We start from the raw sequence: 20,511 nt of genomic DNA on the forward strand, positions 1-20,511 counted from the left end.
GAATTTGAGAGCATGAATTTAGTGAATGAAATGGGCTTGTTTCAAACGCAACATGCGTTGTGTTAAAAGCACGTTTTTTTTTCCAAATAAAGCTGCAGGCTTATTCTCTGTGTGTGATGGTCCATTTAGCCTTGTCTATCTTGTAAAATAATTCCATCACAAGTACCTGGATGTTGAATATCAGGGCCGGGATTCTCCCCTACCCGGCGGAGCGGGGGGTCCCGGCGGGATGGAGTGACGGGAACCACTCCGGCGTCGGGCGGCCCCAAAGGTGCGGATTTCTTCGCACCTTTAGGGGCTAGGCCCATGCTGGAGTGGTTGGCGCACCGCCGGCCGGCGGGAAAGGCCTTTGGCGCCACGCCAGCCAGGGCCGAAAGGACTTCGCTGGTCGGCGGAAGTCTGCACATGCGCGGGAGCATCAGCGGCTGCTGACGGCATCCCCGTGCATGTGCAGGTGGGGGTGTCTCTTACACGTCGGCCAATGGTGAAGGCTGTGGCCAAGGCGGAGGGAAAAGAGTGCCCCCACGGCACAGGCCCGCCCGCGAAACGGTTGCCCCGATCGCGGGCCAGGCCACCATGGGGGCACCCCCCAGGGCCAGATCGCCCCGCGCCCCCCCCCCCCAGGACCCCGGAGCCCGCCTGCGCCGCCTAGTCCCGCCGGTAAGAGAGGTGGTTTGATTCTTGCCGGCGGGACAGGCATTCCAGCAGTGGGACTTTGGCCCATCTCGCGTGCCGGAGAACGGGCGGGGGAGGGTCTCGCCGACCGGCGCGGCGCAATTCCCGCCCCCGCCGAATATCCGGTGCCAGTGTAGCCACCTGGATTGGCCACTTCCTGACTTAAAATGGAGATCCGCAAAGACTACAGGGAAATTCAGCCAACACAGGCAAAAACTAGCAAGTGCAAAAATCCTGTGTATTAGAACTTGCAAAAGCCCAGACAGCACTGAAACTCACAGCCATCTGCAACGTCATGAGCGATCCCCGGGAACAATCGAAACATGTGGGGTGAATAAGGCCCAAGCCAGACTCCTCGGCGCCAGCAGGAGCAAAGACACAGGAAGGCCAACGGACACTCAGGGACCGCCCAGTGATCAGGGAGCAACTCCAGTATTGGAGAAATCGATCCAAGTGATTGGAACGTAGTCCAATCACTTGGAACCAGGTACGGAGTCCGCCCAAAGGGGCGGGAGGCCCCTGGGGACTATAAAATAGAGTCCCCAAGTTCAAATCGTCCTTCTTGGCAGGGTCACTCAGCAACTCGAATCAACCCGTGAGAGTGAACTGTCTAAACTGCCGCATCAACCAAGTAAGTCTCCAGTCAACGCACGCTACGAGATAGGCGCTCCTAGCTACCAGTCCATACCAGCTTTTTAATCCTGCAGACTCAGATTGAACAAAAGGCATTTTGTTCCCCTGACCTGGTGAGCCAATTTCGAAACTACCTATCGGCCTTTTAGTGATAGAGAATAGTCTAGAAAATAGAGTTTATGCATGAGTAGTGATTTACTGTGCACAATAAATGTGTTTTGATTTGAATCTTACTAATTGGTGTGTTGAGTTACTTATCAGTACTTTAACTTGAACCTCGTGGCGGCATCATAAAGATACCTGGCGACTCGAGAGCAAAGGTTATAGAAACAGAGCAAATTCAGTAAAGACCCAAAGGGCAACAAATTAAGGGCCAACCAAAGTTAGCAACATTTACTGGCGACATCCTACGGGACCTGACTTAGAAGTGGCCTAACCACTCCGGGAGAACCCAAAATTTGAATTAGAATCCAATTGGGAACAGAAAAACCACACGTGTTCAAGCAGTTCTGAACAATCCTCATAATTCGGTAGTGTGTTAATGCATGCGTAACTAACAGGGCTATAAGGTAAAACTGATAGATTTTTGTTGCGTAAAACTGTAAGGGGTTTGTATTCTGGAAATTAGCGAACACCGTACCCGTGATTACAGCACCGCCTTAGTACCCCTTGTTCCAAATTTTAAAATAGCATTCAGATAGTGAAAATGGCAATGAAGGCAATGGAACGCCTTATGAACCCCCAGGAATTCGAGGTCGCAGCGACCAGTAGAGTAGGACAGTGTCCCCTTTGGGAAGAAGAGATCAGGAAGTATTTCAAAGGGAAGGGATGGCCCCTTTGGAGTGAATTTTGTGATAATAAGGAAACAGGACCCGGGAGTAGGGACATACTTGGTGGGAGAACCTGTCAGAGATCCATAAGAAAAGCTTGGGAGAAGACCGCAAGCCGATGGCAATCTTGTCCTGTCTGGCACAATTGTGAGGCACAGAGGAGGTCATTTGGACACTCCGCAAAGAGATAGAAGAGAGACATCGAATGAGCAAGTCGATGTTAGTGTGATCGAGAGAGAGAACATAGAGTTGAGAAGGAAGTTGGCAGCAAAGGACGGAGAGGTGGACGATGCCAAGTGGGCACACCAGTCTTGTCTAGCACATCTGAGCAGCTTCCAAACCCAATATGAGAAGGCCTATCAGGACACGCAACGTGCAGTCCTGGTAAGAGAAGAGACAGAGAAACAGGTAGAGGCATTGCAAAGACAGTGCAGCGATTTAAAAGCAGCGTTAAGAGCACTCCATGCTGCTACCACGGAGCACAGACAAAGCTCATTAGATCATGCAAAATGCAGGAAGCAGATTGCGGAACTGCAGTCTTTGCTTTCAGTGCAAAATGGGTTTCAAAGCACCTTGGGATCCCAATTAGATGAGGAAGACGGCCCTGATTGGCAAGAATTAAATGAAACCGCGCATAGGTATGTTCAGGGAACATGTGCGCAAGGAAAGCCCCAAAAGAGAAAAGCACCCCAACCCCCCACAGAACAGATCGATCAAGCACCCATGAATCCAGTAACCACCCACCGCACAGTCACATCGGAAGGAGACGCAAAATTTCTTTACACCACCCCCTTAACCGTGACCCAATTACGGGACTCGTGCGAAAAGATCACACCGTTCCTCCCACCTCAGACCACCACCATTTCTTTGCTAGAGTAAAGCAGCAGGTGACCATGTACGGCCTGGATGAGCATGAGCAAGTGAAGCTCACAGTTTTGAGTTTAGACCCTTCAGTTGTAGCAGCCCTTCCCGACCCACAGAATGTAGGAGGAGGCACCCTTGCAGAGATGCACACGGCGATCCTAGACGCGATCGGCTATAACAGAGGTGACCCAGTAGAAGGCCTGAATAAGTGCAGGCAGAAGAAGAAAGAACACCCCACAGCGTTTGCTGGACGCCTGTGGATTCATTTTGCAGCCGTTTTTGGCAACTTAGACCGCGCCCATTTGTCCCCAGACAACATAGCCAAATGGACCCGCACCCTTATCTCCCATGCCACAGAGGCAGGTCAAAAAGCCTGTACCAATTATGACCCCTCGGAAGAAGCGCACAACGAAAAGTGGGTTTTAAAAAGATTGTCCCTCACCTGGGAACAATCTGTCCAAACCAGAACCGCAAGTGCAGCACCCGATGAAGAGCAGGTAGAAATGAACCCAGTTAAAGCACACCAGAACCCCGCATGGGTAAATGAGGGCAGGAACAGCCAACCCCAGCCCAAGGTTCGAGAATATTACAATTGCAGACAATTAGGACATTACGCACGAGAATGTCAAGCACCCCTGAAACAGCAACGGAATCAGCCCACAAATGCCTCTCGAACCAGCAAAGACACTAACAGCCCCGACCCCCCACCCAGGGAACCATACTCAAGGGAACAATGCCCCATAGAGCCTGCTCCACCTTATGTGCCCCAGGGATCATGTTACAGCTGTTGGCAGTCAGGACACTTCGCCCGAGATTGCAGGAGACCCCCACCAGCTAGACTAGCCCCCAGATATGAAAGAGAACACCACCCACAGCATCTACAAGGTCCCAGCTGCCCCATGCAAACTTTGAGCGTTTACCCACCACTTCTCCTGGCAGGGACACCTCAGCAAGGCCACTTAATTTTTGTTTCACTCCTCCTTCCTCTCGCCTTCGGCCACACTACACTGCCTCCATATGCTAGTTACACCCCAGTCCAAATGTGATTTACGATGTACTTTCTGATGAAACCTGCAGCATGTTTGTTCAATGTTTGTTTGTTAATGTTATTGTTAAGTGTTGTGTGTAAACTCGAAAGTTTTCACGACCCCACGTCACCACTCCTTTAACGCCCCCTGGCTGTTAAAGGTACAAGTTTGTCCCAGACAATAGTTCAGAGGAACTAGTCTGTTGGCAGACAACAATCATAGCTACTCTCCTGATTCGGAGGTAATCACGAGAGGCAGCCCCCACGACGACCACATTCTTACCCATACGGACACCATTTTTGGCTCATTATGTTCAAAATTCTTTTGTTTGGTTTAGCAACCCTTAGGATTGCCTCCCTATGCTATTTACATCCTCAAACACTAGGATGGTGAATCACACAGGCTGTGAGACAGCTCGCAGCACGGCAGTATTTTCTTCGATATCTTGTCCGAATATTCGGTTTTAAAAAAAAATGAGGGAGTCACACATGGTGACAAATTATAAAGGGAAATTGGCACTACAAGACAGACATGCTAACGCACAAGATATTAACCAAGATAGTAACAGAAACTATGCTTGATCCACAGAATTCCAGAAGCTCCAGGAACAGAGAAGAAACGGAAAGGAAGAGACGAAAAGGAAAGAAGACAACAATGAAGACATCATACGTGGCTTTCGTCGTTATTGTAATTTGTATCCGGTTCCACGCGAATGCGAACCCCCTGACCCCTACCACACAGACCGTGAATGATTCCCACCCCTACCATACACTACACCCTTAAATAGTTAACCCCGAGATAGTCACCGACACACCATCATGGTGTGATACGTTCATAACCTGGTATTCACTATCATACGTAATTGAATCCCTTCTAGTATTGGCGATACTCTGCAGCATCGTGCAGACTATCCGCATGAGGAAATGGCGAAGGAGAGCTTACCGCTCTCGCACCCCGGTATACAGGATAAGATCCCTATGTTCGGTTATCACCAGTACCCCGAACCCCTTGATCTACAATAAAGAACATTTGTGTTGCATCTTTTGTAAATAAAGAAATGTGTTTCGTTTACAACGGAAATATTGTACACCTCTGTGCTTGACTGCCAAGCCAGAGGAAAAATGTGAATGCTGCTCTTATTTTTGTATTGTTAGAAAGTAAGTATGATTGAATGTTTGAGTGAGTGTTGTTTATTGAGGATAGTTCGAGGTACCGTTTTTTTAATGTTGTAATGCATGTCCCTGTTGTGACATAGCGCCACTTAGAACTGTTAGTTAAACATTTTCATACATAGTTATGGTCAGTGTAGAGGCCATGGAATGAGTGCTCACTGGGTCAGGAAGAGAAGACAACGCAGTTATGTGATCCTTCACGCTTCGCATCAGGGATCACAAGGAGGGCGTGTAGCCACCTGGATTGGCCACTTCCCGACTTAAAATGGTGATCCGCAAAGACTACAGGGAAATTCAGCCAACACAGGCAAAAACTAGCAAGTGCAAAAATCCTGTGTATTAGAACTTGCAAAAGCCCAGACAGCACTGAAACTCACAGCCATCTGCATACTCATGAGCAATCCCCGGGAACAATTGAAACATGTAGGGTGAATAAGACCAAGCCAGACTCCTCGGTGCCAGCAGGAGCCAAGACACAGGAAGGCCAATGGACACTCAGGGACCGCCCAGCAATCAGGGAACAACTCCAGTATTGGAGAAATCGATCCAAGTGATCGGAACGTAGTCCAATCACTTGGAACCAGGTACGGAGTCTGCCCAAAGGGGCGGGAAGCCCCTGGGGACTATAAAATAGAGTCCCCAAATTCAAATCATCCTTCTTGGCAGGGTCACTCAGCAAATCGAATCAACCCGTGAGAGTGAAACTGTCTAAACTGCCGCATCAACCAAGTAAGTCTCCAGTCAATGCACGCTATGAAATAGGCGCTCCTAGCTACCAGTCCATACCAGCTTTTGAATCCTGCAGACTCAGATCGAACAAAAGGCCTTTTGTTCCCCTGACGTGGTGGGCCAATTCCGAAGCTACGTATAGGCCTTTTAGTGATAGAGAATAGTCTAGAAAGTAGAGTTTATGCATGAGTAGTGATTTACTGTGTATAATAAATGTGTTTTGATTTGAATCTTACTAATTGGTGTGTTGAGTTATTGATCAGTACTTGAACTTGAACCTCGTGGCGGCATCATAAAGATACCTGGCGACTCTAGAGCAAAGGTTACAGAAACAGAGCAAATTCAGCAAAGACCCAATGGGCAACGAATTAAGAGCTAACCAAAGTTAGCAACACCGGAGAATTCGGCAACCGGCGGGGGCGGGATTCAGGCCAGCCCCCACCGGGTCGGAGAATCCCGCCCCTGATTCTGAATCTACATCTATCAATGAACATCCATTGATTGTATCAATATGTTTCATTCATTCAGAGAATAATTCTGTTGTTAAGACATGAATCATTTTGTCATCCTCCCTACCTGTCCTTCCCCTCATAATATAATCGAAACCTGGAAATTACTGTACTAATACATGTGTTCTCAAGCATGAGTAACAAATTCTTCTCTCTGCTATTTTGGCCTGTTCCTATAAAGTGGGCTAATGCCCCTGTCAAAATAGCCAGGAGAAAATAAACGCACATAGGTAAAATGTTTGTACGATAACATCATTCGCATTATTTTCCAAGCTCTACTATTTTCACACATCGGCTAAATGACTGAACAATGCTATGTGCAAAATGTCTTCCAAATATATAATGCTCTAATTTTGCACCGCCTCTTCTCTTCACAAACCTTGTTTAGTGTTGGATTAATAAATTTCGCTTCGTGGCAAGAAAATTAAAATAGCTCATCAAGAAGCTGATACATGCTAATAATAATTATAAATGGATGAACAACTTTACTTACTGTAATATGTTCCAGAAACAGATCCTCTGGGACAAATTTAGCCCTAATTAATACTGCACAAGTAGCTTTCTTTTGCTTAAATTATTGGCAAACCTGTAATTGGTGAATTACACAGGAGTACAAACCATCTTGCATCACTTAATAATTCAGGTAGCTTTTTAGATGGATTTGGTGAATTTTCATTTCATGATTAAATGATGTGCGTGAAAGAAATGTTTGAAAGATGTGGAAAAGCGAAAGTGCATTAATTAATGAGAGTAAGCTGGTTTTAGAATGGCTTGTTGGAAATTTTAACCAACCAGAAAAGCATGCTGTTTTCTGCTGGGTATCACATGCAACATGATGCACCTAATTGGCAAAACTTTGAAGGGGAGTCAACTGTTCCTCCAATGGTAATTGTGCAGGTGAGACTCAGAAATGCCTCTCTACCAGATGCCTCTGGTCTCCACTCTGGATGGGCACTGCTCCATTTGCCATGCTGTACTTTTCACTAGCGTAAATTGCTCTCACATAGAGGGCGCAATTCTCCGATGCTGCGCCGTTTGGGAGAATCGCCTGGGGCGCCATTTTTTCCCACGACGCCAGTCCAACGCCCTCCCGCGATGCACCCAAGCGGCGAGACCGGCACTATCTAGTTCTGCGCAGCACAGTCCGGTGAATCGCCCGAGACACCCAAAATGGTGATTCTCCGCCACCCCCGCTATTTTCAGGCCTGGATGGGCCGAAGTCCCGACGGCGTGACCCTAGTTCACGCCGTCGCTGTTCACAGCTGCCATTTAAAGTCATCAGCCAGTTGTTCTGGCTGACAACTGTGGCCAACGGGGGGGTGGGGGAGGGGGTGGGGGTGGGGGGGTGGGGGGGTGGGAGGGGGGGGTGAGAGGGTGGAGTGCAGGTGGGAGGGGTGGGAGGGAGAGTGTGCAGGTGGGAGGGGGAAGAGGGAGCGGAGTGCAGGTGGGAGGAGGGTGAGGGAGCGACGTGCAGGTGGGAGGGGTGTGAGGGAGAGTGTGCAGGTGGGAGGGGTGTGAGGGAGAGTGTGCAGGTGGGAGGGGTGAGGGAGCGGAGCGCAGGTGGGAGGGCTGTGAGGGAGAGTGTGCAGGTGGGAGGGGTGTGAGGGAGCGGCGTGCAGGTGAGAGGAGGGTGAGGGTGAGTGTGCAGGTGAGAGGGGGGTGAGGGAGCAGAGTGCAGGGGGAAGAGGGAGCGGTGTGCAGGTGGGAGGGTTGTGAGGGAGAGTGTGCAGGTGGGAGGGGTGTGAGGGAGCAGCATGCAGGTGGGAGGGGGGTGAGGGAGAGTGTGCAGGTGGGAGAGGTGTGAGGGAGAGTGTGCAGGTGGGGGGGTGAGGGAGCGGAGTGCAGGTGTGAGGGGTGTGAGGGAGAGTGTGCAGGTGGGAGGGAGTGAGGGAACGGAGTGTAGGTGAGGGGGGTGAGGGAGAGTGTGCAGGTGGGAGGGGTGAGGGAGCGGAGTGCAGGTGTGAGGGGTGTGAGGGAGAGTGTGCAGGTGGGAGGGGGTGAGGGAACGGAGTGTAGGTGAGGGGGGTGAGGGAGAGTGTGCAGGTGGGAGGGGGTGAGGGAGCGGAGTGCAGGTGGGAGGGGGGTGAGGGAGCGGCGTGCAGGTGGGAGGGGTGTGAGGGAGAGTGTGCAGGTGGGGGGGGTGAGGGAGCGGAGTGCAGGTGTGAGGGGTGTGAGGGGGAGTGTGCAGGTGGGAGGGGGGTGAGGGAACGGAGTGTAGGTGAGGGGGTAAGGGAGCGGAGTGCAGGTGGGGGGGTGAGGGAGCGGAGTGCAGGTAGGAGGGGGGTGAGGGAGCGGAGTGCAGGTGGGAGGGGGGGTGAGGGAGCGGAGTGCAGGTAGGAGGGGGTGAGGGAGTGGCGTGCAGGTGGGAGGGGTGGGAGGGAGAGTGTGCAGGTGGGAGGGGGTGAGGGAGCAGAGTGCAGGTGGGAGGGGGGTGAGGGAGCAGAGTGCAGGTGTGAGGGGTGTGAGGGAGAGTGTGGATGGTATCGTCCATCCGCGGATGCCACATGTCAGCTGCCCTGATATGGCAGGACGGTGACGAGGAGACGGCCGCAGGTTGTCGTGTGGCTGATGGGCACAGGCGACTGGCACACTGATGAGGAGGATGGTGTGAACTGACCGTTGGATGCAGACAGTGTCCAGGTGTTAGGCTGGGTGCGTATCTGCAGCGCGACCATCCCACCGGGGCACATAGGGATCCCATGCAACCTGGCTGTCGAGGTGTGGAAGAACCTCCGTGTAACATGTAGTTTCTCTGCCCCCCACCAACCTCCTGCAGGTCACCATGTATGCCAACCAGACAGCGATGTTTACTGCTGTGATTGGAGCCGCAGCTCTGAAGTTTGCCATCCGGCAGCATAGAGTCAGACGGCCCACAGTGGCTGCAGATGCAGCGGTTGCCCGTGCAGCAGAGGGGATGGCCACGGAGTGGCCCGTCGTCGCCGCGCAGGCCGCAGGCGCTCAGGACCCGAATGTACAGGGGGATGCCGAGGGGAACATTGACCCCCAGACGGCGATGAATGCAGAGGAAGTGCTTGGGGGGGAGCAGGTGGAGCAGGAGGATCCACTGATGGTGGTGCCAGCGCGCCGCAGGCATCCAGCAAGGCCGAGGGTGTACCGTGACAGAACGTCGTTCGAGGCCCTAACGGACATCACATGCAGGAGGAGACTACAGTTCAGCAGGGAGACGGTCGCACATATATGCCACCTCGTGGCGCACCTCGCACCACTTGGAACTGGTGGAGGACACGCGATACCAGCCTCCTTCAAGGTGACGGTGGCCCTAAACTTTTATGCGACCGGTTCCTTCCAGGCACCGAGCGGGGACCTCTCCGGGATATCACAGGTATCGGTCCACAGGTGCATCAGGGCCATCACCGACTCCTTTTACGCCATCGCGGACAGGTACATTCAATTCCCTGAGGACTGATCACAGCAGGAAGCACGGGCACGTGGATTCGCCAAGGTGGCCGGGATACCGACCACTCATGATCCGTTGAGGTCATGGCTGATGACACCAATATGGAGGCCTCAGACCAACACGGAGAGCCTATACAACGAGGCCCATGCAGCAACCAGGGGTGTGGTGGAGCGGTGCTTCGGCCTGCTGTGTTAGACGTTTTAGTCGCTTTGAAATGAAGAGTCTAAAGTTCTTGTTCCTTTTCACCAAACACCATTTATTTCACTTCCACAGCCTCTGCACAAAACTCTTAACAACACACCACCTCACAGAGGCCACCTGAAGCCCCTTTACATATCAGTGTCAATTAATGGATACTTAACATAAATGAGACAACTAATTGCAATGTCTCTTAACCCATTGCTTAACAGTCTCCCCTTCCTTGGAGAAAAAAAAAATTAGGTGAAACCAAAATTTCAAGAAACTCAAAAACACACACATGATGGCCCCCGCTTTTTTTTTGGACGAGAAAGAAAAAAAAACAGTCACAGAAACAAGCGCTCTTCATTCACAATATCCAAAAGTTTCTGTGAACTCGCCCCTCTTTTCGTAAAACAGTCTGACAGTTGATAGCTCCTGTCGACCCATTTAATTTTTGTTATTTCCCCTCTGTCCAACATCTGCTTCATATTTGCGATGTTTATCTGTAACATTTTTTCATTTACACTTTTTGTAGAGTGCACATTTTCCCACAGGGATTTATTGTCAATGTGACAGTCAATAGGTATATTACCCAAATCCCCTAATCCCAAAATTTCTGTCAATATCATACTTATATAAAAAGCCATATCCACCGCCTCTACAAGGCTTAACGTCTCAACAGCCAAAGTGCTTTTTACCACTCTCCTTATTTTCTTTGTTTTCCACACAAGTGGGCAACATTTACCATTGTTCCCCAAAAGGAAAATTATAAAACCTCCTGCGCTTGAAACCCCATCACATAAATTTGCGTAGGATGCATCACTATAAACTATGAGTTTCAAGTGCTTAAGGTTACCTAAAACCAGGAACTTGAAAACACACTCCTGCATTTTTAGTTTGGCCACGCTTTATTTGCTCTTATTATGTCTTCCACTTTGGAATCATTCATTTTTGTACTCAACTCTAAGATATCAAAACTCACGTCCGGTCTCGTCTGTCCACCTAACCAGTTCAGTTCCCAATTAAACTTCGCAGTTGCTCTTTTTCTATCTTTGAAACCATTGCGTCTTTTTGTGAAACTCGGCCACAACTAATTGCTATTGGGGCGATGCTTTCCAAATAAGATTGCTGGCGTAAAGTTGCCGCTAACTTAGTCTGTCCAATTTCCAGTCCAATATATTTAAATGCCTGACTTCCAACCCTGAATTCTTTCTTCAAACCAGAGATTACAATAGCTTCAAAATCACTAGTCCCACACCACAATAAATCATCGACATGCATCATAAAAATGCCAGAAAGATTTCCTTTATAGTGCCAGTAAAACATTGCCGGATCTGCTTTCAACTGGCAACAGCCTAACTTTAACAAAACTCACCTTACCGAAAAATACCAGACTCTAGATGCATCATTTAATCCATATACACATTTGTTCAACTTCCAGAGTACCCCTTCTGTGTTAGCTGCTTCTTTAGGACGACGGAGAAAAATGTCTCTCTGGAGCTGATGCCCCTGCAAAAAAGCAGCTTTTATATCTATAGATTTGCATTCCCATGCATTTGTGTCTAATGTCTAATAGAGCCAAGAAGATCTTTAAAATAACCTTTCCTGCTGTAGGTGAATCTACCGTTAAATCCTGATCTTCTAAGTTTTCTTCAAATCCCCTTGCCACTAGCCTGGCCTTTGCCTTATAAGTTCCATCCGGAAGAACCTTTTCCGTGCAAATCCATCTGTGGGATAGAGCTCTTTGTCCCCTATCCGGTACTTCCGTGTATACCCCAAATTCACTCCAACTATGCAATTCTTGCTGTTTAGCTTCTTTAATAACTTTTTCATCTAATTTATTTGAAGCCACCAAAATTTCACGTGCATGTGGGCTTCTACTCCTATTAGTATTCGTAGTCTTACTCATGTTCCGAGATCTTGACAAACTACGTCCCCTCTCCCGCCTGGTATCTCGTTCTGTACTGCTACTGCTTGATCTTTCCCTTCTGCTCAGATTCGCCAGACGAGGTCTGACTCATGGCTATAGCTGAACCATGAACTCAGGTGGTCAGAGCCCTCGTGACGGATATTTCACCATGTGCCCGTGTGGGGTGGCTGGCATAGGCGTGCCGAGGACAACGGTGTCCGATTATGGGAGGCAGGGGGGAAAGGGACAGCACATCCGGAACAGACCTTGAACCGCTCGTATACCACTATGCCAATCGGGCACCCTCACGAGCCCTCTGGCACCGGACATAGCACACAGTCTTACAAGTCAAATTCAACAGTGAGTTTATTTGTGTGATTAACATAGATGCCCTACCCCCTACAACTAAACTGTGCCCTGCACCTGTGCCAACTTCTTATGTGCCTAACTTCTTGGCCTTACGGCCCTACCCCTATGTCTAGGTTTGTTCCCAGATGGTACAGCAGGAGTGGAGGCGAACTGCTGGATGGCGTTGTGCCACGCCAGCTGCCCACCAGATGCGCCAGGGAAGGAACGGCGGGAGGCCGAGTGTCCGGGACGTTCCTTGCTGGCAGTAATGGGACGGGCCCCAGAACCTCCTCCTCCCTCGGGGAGCCCGGTGGCCCCTGGGCCTCTCTGTGGGACGGAGGTACGATTGGAGACATGCACCGTCGTACCACCGACACCTGGCGCTGCCAGTCCTGGAGGCCTGCAGCGGGATCGACCACGGTCCAAATGTTCGCAAAGACGGAGCCCAGGGAGTGCGACATTCCTACCAAGGACTGTGCTATCTCAACCTGTGAGTGCGCGACGCCATCCATCACGTGCGCCAGGCGGTCAATGCTCTCCGCGACTGACTGCTGGGACTGTGCCATCACTTGCTGGGACCGGGCCATGGCATGGTGAGACTTGTCCAGGGCCTGGAGAGCGGCGGCAATGTCGTGTTGGCTCTGGCGCATGGCTACCTGTGAGAGGGCAGCCCTCTCCTGGGCCATGGATGACGTGTGCACGTTAAGCCCAACGCCTTGCAGAACCTGACCCATGGCCAAAACCGTTTCACCCATTGCCTCCACCGCGGACGCCACCCATGCGGTGTCGGCCTGGGTGGCTATGATGAGCGGCAGCACTCCCTGTTCCTGGGCGCGAATGGACTCCTCCAACTGCATGTGCAGGTCCTGGAAGATGGCTCTCATCCCGTTATTCAGTCCCTCGGTGTCCTCATGCATCGGTTGTCCGGGTAGCTAAAGTACATCCAGGAACCCGGGAACCGTCTGGGCGGCAGCTGTTTGCTGGGCCTGGGCTGCCCTCCGACCGAGCAGCCCCTCGGCTGCTCCAAACTCCACCTGCTGTACCGGGTCGGATGTGGGGTGCGCACCAGACCGTGACTGGGGAGCCTCATCGCTTATCTGCCCAACCGAGGTGAGTGTCTCCGCGATGGTGGATGGTGTGGGAGACAGCAGTGCCGCAAGCTCAAGGTCATCGTCCGTTAGGAAGTCTTGTTTGTTCTCCTCCCCCTCATGGCCCGGCGCAAGCTGCATGCGGGCCATGTCGTGTTGACCTCCAGATGTATCCACGGAGTGTGTGGCCGTGATGTGCGCTTCTTCATCAATGTCCGCCTTGTGCCCCTCAGTATTGTCTCTCTCTGTGGTGTGAGCGTCCCGGTCCTGCGTCCCATACTGAGAGGATGGCCCTCCTGGCCGACCGACTACCAACCTCTGGTGTGCACCCCTGGGTGCGCTTGACGTTGGCGATGTTCCGCTGTCTCTTGGCCAATATGTCCCTAGACGTTCGGCGGCTGGCCCTGGGGAACAGAAAGATTCGGGGTACGTTAGACACGGTGGCCCAGGTGTATGGTGGTGGTGGATGCACAGTGTGAGGGGGGAGGGGAGCGAGGGTGCAGTGGCATGAGTGTGAGGGGGGAGGGGATCGAGGCTGCAGTGGGAAATGTGTGAGGGAGACGATGACGGGTTGGGGGTGGGGTGGACATGCAGGGTTGTCTCACTTGCTTCTGCGCCTCCGACCTGGCATGTCGCGACCTCCCAGGTGGTGGATCCCCCGGCGAGGTCCAGGCCCCTCTGCTCGTGGACATTTAGCGGGTGCAGCACAGGAGAACCACCTTCGGTTCTCATACGCTCACGCTGGTTGTGAGCTGTCTTGTCCTGGGGTGGGGTTGGATAAAGCATCACAATTAGGCGGGTATCATCAGGGCGTGCGGGTATAAACTACATTTATGCTGGTTCAGGAGACAGCACGCCATGGCATCGCTCCAGGGGGAGGGTCCCGGGGCTCATGTGGGTCGAGTAAACAGTTGTGCACCCTGACTCCCCAAGCCCCCCCTGACACCTCCTGATGCCCCAACCCCGCCGACCCCCCACCACTCCCCCTGACACCCCAACCCCCCTGCCCCCCCGATGCCCCAACCCCCCCCGACCCCCCCACCACCCCTGACGCCCCAACCCAACCCTGACCCCCACCACCGCACCTGATGCCCCAACCCCCCCTGACCCCCCCCCACCCCCCTGACCGCCCCATCCCCCTGACCCCCCCTACCCCACTCCCCCCCCCCCCCCCCCCCGCCGGGGGGGCACCCTCATGGCACTTACCCTGGCAGCCCGAATGAGGTAGTGCAGCTTCTTTCGACACTGCTCCCCGGTCCGGGGGGTCTGCCCCACAGCACTGACAGCGGTGCCAACCGCGCCTCACCGCGCTGGATGGTTGGTGATGCCCACGTCTTGGGCAGAGGGTGTTCCTTCTGTGCTCCACCTCATCCAGCAGGGTGTTCAGGTCCGTGTCCTGGAACCTCGGTGTGGCTCGTCGGGGCTCAGCCATCTCTTCTTCTTTCTTCTGCTCCGGGTCCTTCTGTGCGCGGATCGCGCCATTTATAACGCAGCGCCATGTCATTCGGGCGTCGCGCGGTGACGACGCGGGTTTTGCGACATGCCCCCCCCCCCCCCGAGTTTCTCGCGGTCCCGATCCTAGCCCATTTTCGGGCCCTGAATCGGTCGAGATCGGGGCCGTTTCGCGCCGTCGTGAACCTCAACGGCGTTCACGACGCCGTGGGCACTTCGTGGCGGGAGCGGAGAATCCCGCCCAGAATGTTCTGGCATCTCCTCTATTTAAAAAGAGGAATCTTTGTGCAACTGTTTAGCTCCATGATTTAGGGGGAAGTCCAATTCAATGCTAACTTAGTCAATTAAAAATGGACATTTTGGGCTGCAGCAGCAATTAATCCTTCAAGAAAAGAAGTTTTATTTTAATACTGTATTGATGATTGCAAACATTGACATGAAATTCAGGGCATGCTTTGCTCATTTGGTCCTGGGGCATTCCTGCAGAAAAAATATAGAGAAGCAAATGACAGAATGCTGTCTTTTCGACACTTATTTACAGCTTGGGTCTCCTTGCACTGCTGGATCACGCTATGCTGCATCCTACCTCTAATTTGAAATAAGAAAAAGACAGAAAGAGATGGAAAAGGAATGAATAACAAGGGAGAACGAGCAGAGAATAAAAAATGACAGTAATACAGGAGGACATAAAAGGCGGGAGTGGGGTGGGTGGTTGGTGGGGATGAGTCAGTACATGGGGCGGGATTCTCCGCAAACGGCGCGAAGTCCGCCGACCGGCGCCAAAAACGGCGTGAATCAGTCCGGCATCCCGCCGCCCCAAACATCACGAATTCTCCTGCCCGAAATGGGCTAGCAGCGGCGTGACGCTATTCGCGCTGGCTCACGTGGTTCACGCCGTGCGGCATCATTCACGCTGCTCCGCCACCCGACCAGAAGACCCGACTGGATGGCCGCCCGCCGCGCAGCCCCGAGGTTCCAGTACCACGGCATCGAGGCGCTCCTGGACGCAGTGGAGCAGAAGAGGGATGCCCTGTATCCCGGACATGGCCGCAGGGTCGCCCCACGCCACAGCCGGCGTCTGTGGAGGGAGGTGGCAGAGGCCGTCAGCGCTGTGGCTCTGATACCACGGACAGGCACCCAGTGCCACAAGAAGGTGAACAACCTCGTCAGAGCAGCCAGGGTGAGCCCCCCCCACCCGATATCCATATCCCCCATATCCCCCCTCCCCCATATCCCCCTCCCCATATCCCCCTTCCTCCATATCCCCCATATCCCCCTCCCCATATCCCCCATATCCCCCCTCCCCATATCCCCATATTCCCCCCTCCTCCAAAACCCCCCTCCTCATATCCCCCATTTCCCGCATATCCCCCCTCCCCATATCCCCCTCCCCATTTCCCCCCTCCTCCATATCCCCATACCCCCCTCCCCATATCCCCGATATCCCCCATATCCCCCTCCCCATATTCCCCATATCCCCCCTCCCCCATATCACCCCTCCCCCATATCCCCCCTCCTCCATATCCCCATAACCCCCTCCCCATATCCCCCATAAACACCGCCTCCATATCCCCATATCCCCCCTCCCCCATATCCCCCATATCCCCCCTCCTCCACATCCCCCCTCCCCCATATCCCCCTCCCCCATATACCCACTCCTCCATATCCCCCATATGCCCCTCCCCATATCTCCCCTCCTCCATATCCCCCCCATATCCCCGCTCCTCCATATCCCCCTCCCCCATATCCCCCCTCCCCATATCCCCCATATACGCCCTCCTCCATATCCCCAATATCCCCACCTTCCCCATATCCCCCATATCCCCCCTCCCCATATCACCCTCCCCATATCCCCCCTCCCCCATATCCCCCCTCCCCCATATCCCTCAAGTGAATCCAGCCCTAACCCTAACCTCTGCAATACACGCGCAACCGATGGTGTGCATTCATATACCTGTCTAACTCTGTTGCCTTTTACCCCTGCCACCCCCCCCCCCCCCCCCCACAGGAGAAGCACGCACACAACGATTGGGAGCATGTGAGGACTGGAGGAGGCCCAGCTGATGAGAGGCCACTCACCGAACATGAGGAAAGGGCCCTGGAACTGGCTGGCGGACCTGAGGACCGGGCGGTTGCCGATGCAGAGGTCGGGGGCCCACCAGCAAGTGAGCCACTGACAGCCTGTCCCCATATCCCCCCTCCCCCATATACCCACTCCCCATATCACCTGATCACCGCCTGAGTGTCTAACCATGCATGCTTCATTGTGTATCGCAGGACCAAACGTCCAGGCACCCATCCCCGCAGATGCAGACCGCCTGGAGGATGCCCCTCGGAGACCACGGGGGACGGGGAGACCCGGACCCTCTGGCATGCGACGCCCGCAGGATGCCCCTCAGAGACCACGGGAGATGGAGAGACCCGGACCCTCTGGCACGTGACGCCCGCAGGATGCCCCTCGGAAACCATGGGAGACGGAGAGACCCGGACCCTCTGGCACGCGACGCCCACAGGATGCCCTTTGGAGACCACGGGAGACGGGGAGACCCGGGCCCTCTGGCACACGACACGCGCAGGATGCCCCTCGGAGACCATGGGAGACGGAGAGACCCGGACCCTCTGGCACACGACACGCGCAGGATGCCCCTCGGAGACCATGGGAGACGGAGAGGCCTGGACCCTCTGGCACGCGACGCCCGCAGGATGCCCCACGGAGACCATGGGAGACGGAGAGACCTGGAGCAACAGGGAGACGACGCCCCTGTCTCATGCAGGTGCGGTGACGCAGGCGTGTACCACCCAGCTACGAGGGGGGCAGTTATAGTCCCCCGTCGCAGCCGAGCCACAAAACCACAACCCAGGACACCCCTACCCAGGACATCCCTATCCAGGACACCTCTACCCAGGACACGCTGACCCAGGACACCCCTACCCAGGACATCCCTATCCAGGACACCTCTACCCAGGACACGCTGACCCAGGACACCCCTACCCAGGAAACAGAAATACAGGACAGTGACACAGAGTGGATGGGTGGCGACGAACCGCCACCCCAAAGTACCATGGACTCAGAGTCGGACGATGCACACGACACAACACCACTGCTGTCTCCAACACCCTCCACCATCGCAGAGACGCTCACCTCGGTTGGGCACTTTAGTGGTGAGGCGTCTGGTACACTCAGTGGTGCGCACAACACAGCCGTCCCGGTACAGCAGGTGGAGGGAGGAGCAGCAGAGGGGCCGGGCGGTCGGAGGGCAGCCCGGCATAAGCGAACGTCTGCTGCCCAGATGGATCCCGGGTTGCTGGAGTTACCGCACCCACCCATAGACCCGATGCAACCACCGAACCTGGGACGCGCGAAGAGGGTGACGGCCAGCTTGCGGCAGCTGCAGTCACAGGTGGAGGAGTCCACCCGCATCCAGGAGATGGGAGTGGTGCCGGTCATGCGTGCCACCCAGGCCGACACCGCACGGGTGGCGTCCGTGGTGGAGGCAATGGGGGCGACGGTGTCAGACATGGGGAGCGGTTTGCGAGGCCTGGGGCTTTCCGTGCAGGTGCCGTCTGTGGCCCAGGACATGGCTGCCCTCTCACATGAAGCCATGAGCCAGCGCCAGCAGCAGATGGCAGAGGCGCTCAACGCCGTGGCCAAGTCTCAGCAGGCCATGGCCCAGTCTCTGCAGGCCATGGCCTAGTCTCAGAAGGCAATGTCTCAGCCTCAGCAGGCCATCGCTGAGGGCATCGGCGTCATTGCCCATGCGCTAGCCGGCGTTGCACAGTCACAGACAGGGATGGGCAACTCCCTGAGCTCCATGGCTGCAAATCTGCAGACCCTTGTCGATACCAGCACGGGTCTCCAGGACTGGCAGCGCCAGATGTCGAAGCGGCGTCGAACGGCCAGTCCGTTTGCATCCCCCACCCATGTAGAGGCCCGGAGGCCATCGGGCACCCCGAGTAGGGGGGGGGGGGGGTGGTGCTGGGACCCGTCCCGGGTCGCCCTGTAGGGGAGGTCCCGGAACACCTCAACACCTCGGGATCCCCCCCTTCCGTCCCAGGTACATCGGGTGGACAACGGGCAGGACAGGCTGGCAGCTCACCATCCCAGTCGCCCGGGTCGCAGCCTGGCCCATCTAGGCCAGGACGCCCCAGGAAACGGCCGCCAAAGGGATCCCGAGTCAGAGGGCAATAATCACAGGAGTCCACCTCCAGTTCTTCTGTACCATCTGGGGAACCACCTAGGCATAGTCAAAGGGCCCGTAAGGCCAAACAATTAGACACTGAGTAGGTTGGCACGGGTGCAGGGCACAGATGAGTTTTAGGGGCTAGGGCACGTGCATGCACTGCTTTTGTTATTAAAGTCAATGTTACACCTACAGAAGCTGCCTTTGTGCTCTGTCCAAAGCGTGTGGGGGTGTCATGTACGTTGAGCGCAAGTGTGGGTGTGAGGGGTGGTCTTACCTCAGCCCCAGGTGAGTCTGCCCCCTTCCCCCTGGGCCGCCCTCACCACCCCCCCGGGCAGAGGACGGGACTGTGCGCTGCAGTGTCACAGCCGCATGCAGGAATGGTCCGGGTGGATGGTGGTACTGTGGCCATGGCTCAGACATCGTCCAACGATGTGGAGCCAGGAGCTCATCGCAGGGCGAGTTGTCATCATCCTCCATGGCCTGCAATAGACACGCGTCCACCGGCGACTGTATGCGCCCGGCCGTTGTGCTGCAGGTGGATCTGGAATGGGGGGGTGGTGTGCATGCGGGTGGGGTGGGTGGGGTTGGGGAGGGGGGTGAGGGTGCTGGGTGGGTGGATGGGTGGAGGGTGTGGGTGGTCGGCTGTTGCCATGGTGCGCGGTCTGTGGCCATACTAGCCGATTCCCACGCCCCTCTAGTCAGTGAAGCGGCCATTCCACCTAGCCTGCACATCTTTTGGGTTGTGAGGGCGAAACGCACGCAAAAATGGGGAGAATGTGCAAACTCCACACGGGACCCAGAGCCGGGTTCGAACCTGGGATCTCGGCGCCATGAGGCTGCAGTGCTAACCCACTGCGCCACCGTGCTGCCCCCAAGGAAATAATTTATATTCAGATTAATATAATGACATTATTTTCTCAATTATTTACAAACTAAATTGTAGCACGATTTTTAAAAAACTAACACATTCAACTGTGACTCTATTAGTTTTAGTATTTATAATCAAATTAAATGAAATGGGATTCATATGATAATTAATACTATTTTTAACCACAGAAATAATTTACAAAGGTGTACACCCTCGTAAATTCTCATGAGCAAAACAACAATGTGAACTTTAAGATGTCTTTTGAAATGTATGATTTTCATGCACAGTGGAGTGACTGCAAAAGGAAACCACGGGCGTCATTCTCCGACCCCCCGCCGGGTCGGAGAATCGCCGGGGGCTGCCGTGAATCCCGCCCCCGCCGGTTGCCGAAGTCTCCGGCACCGGATATTCGGCGGGGGCGGACCCCCCCGCTCGATTCTCCGGCCCGTATGGGCCGAAGCCCCGCCGATAAATTGCCTGTCCCGCCGGCGTGGATTGACCCACCTTTTGAACGGTGCAACAAGGCGGCGTGGGCGGGCTCCGGGGTCCTGGGGGGGGGGGCGCGGGGCGATCTGGCCCTGGGGGGTGCCCCCACGGTGGCCTGGCCCGCGATCGTGGCCCACC

The sequence above is a fragment of the Scyliorhinus torazame genome, chromosome 11 (genome assembly GCF_047496885.1).
Source record: "Scyliorhinus torazame isolate Kashiwa2021f chromosome 11, sScyTor2.1, whole genome shotgun sequence".
In the NCBI taxonomy this organism is placed as follows: domain Eukaryota; kingdom Metazoa; phylum Chordata; class Chondrichthyes; order Carcharhiniformes; family Scyliorhinidae; genus Scyliorhinus; species Scyliorhinus torazame.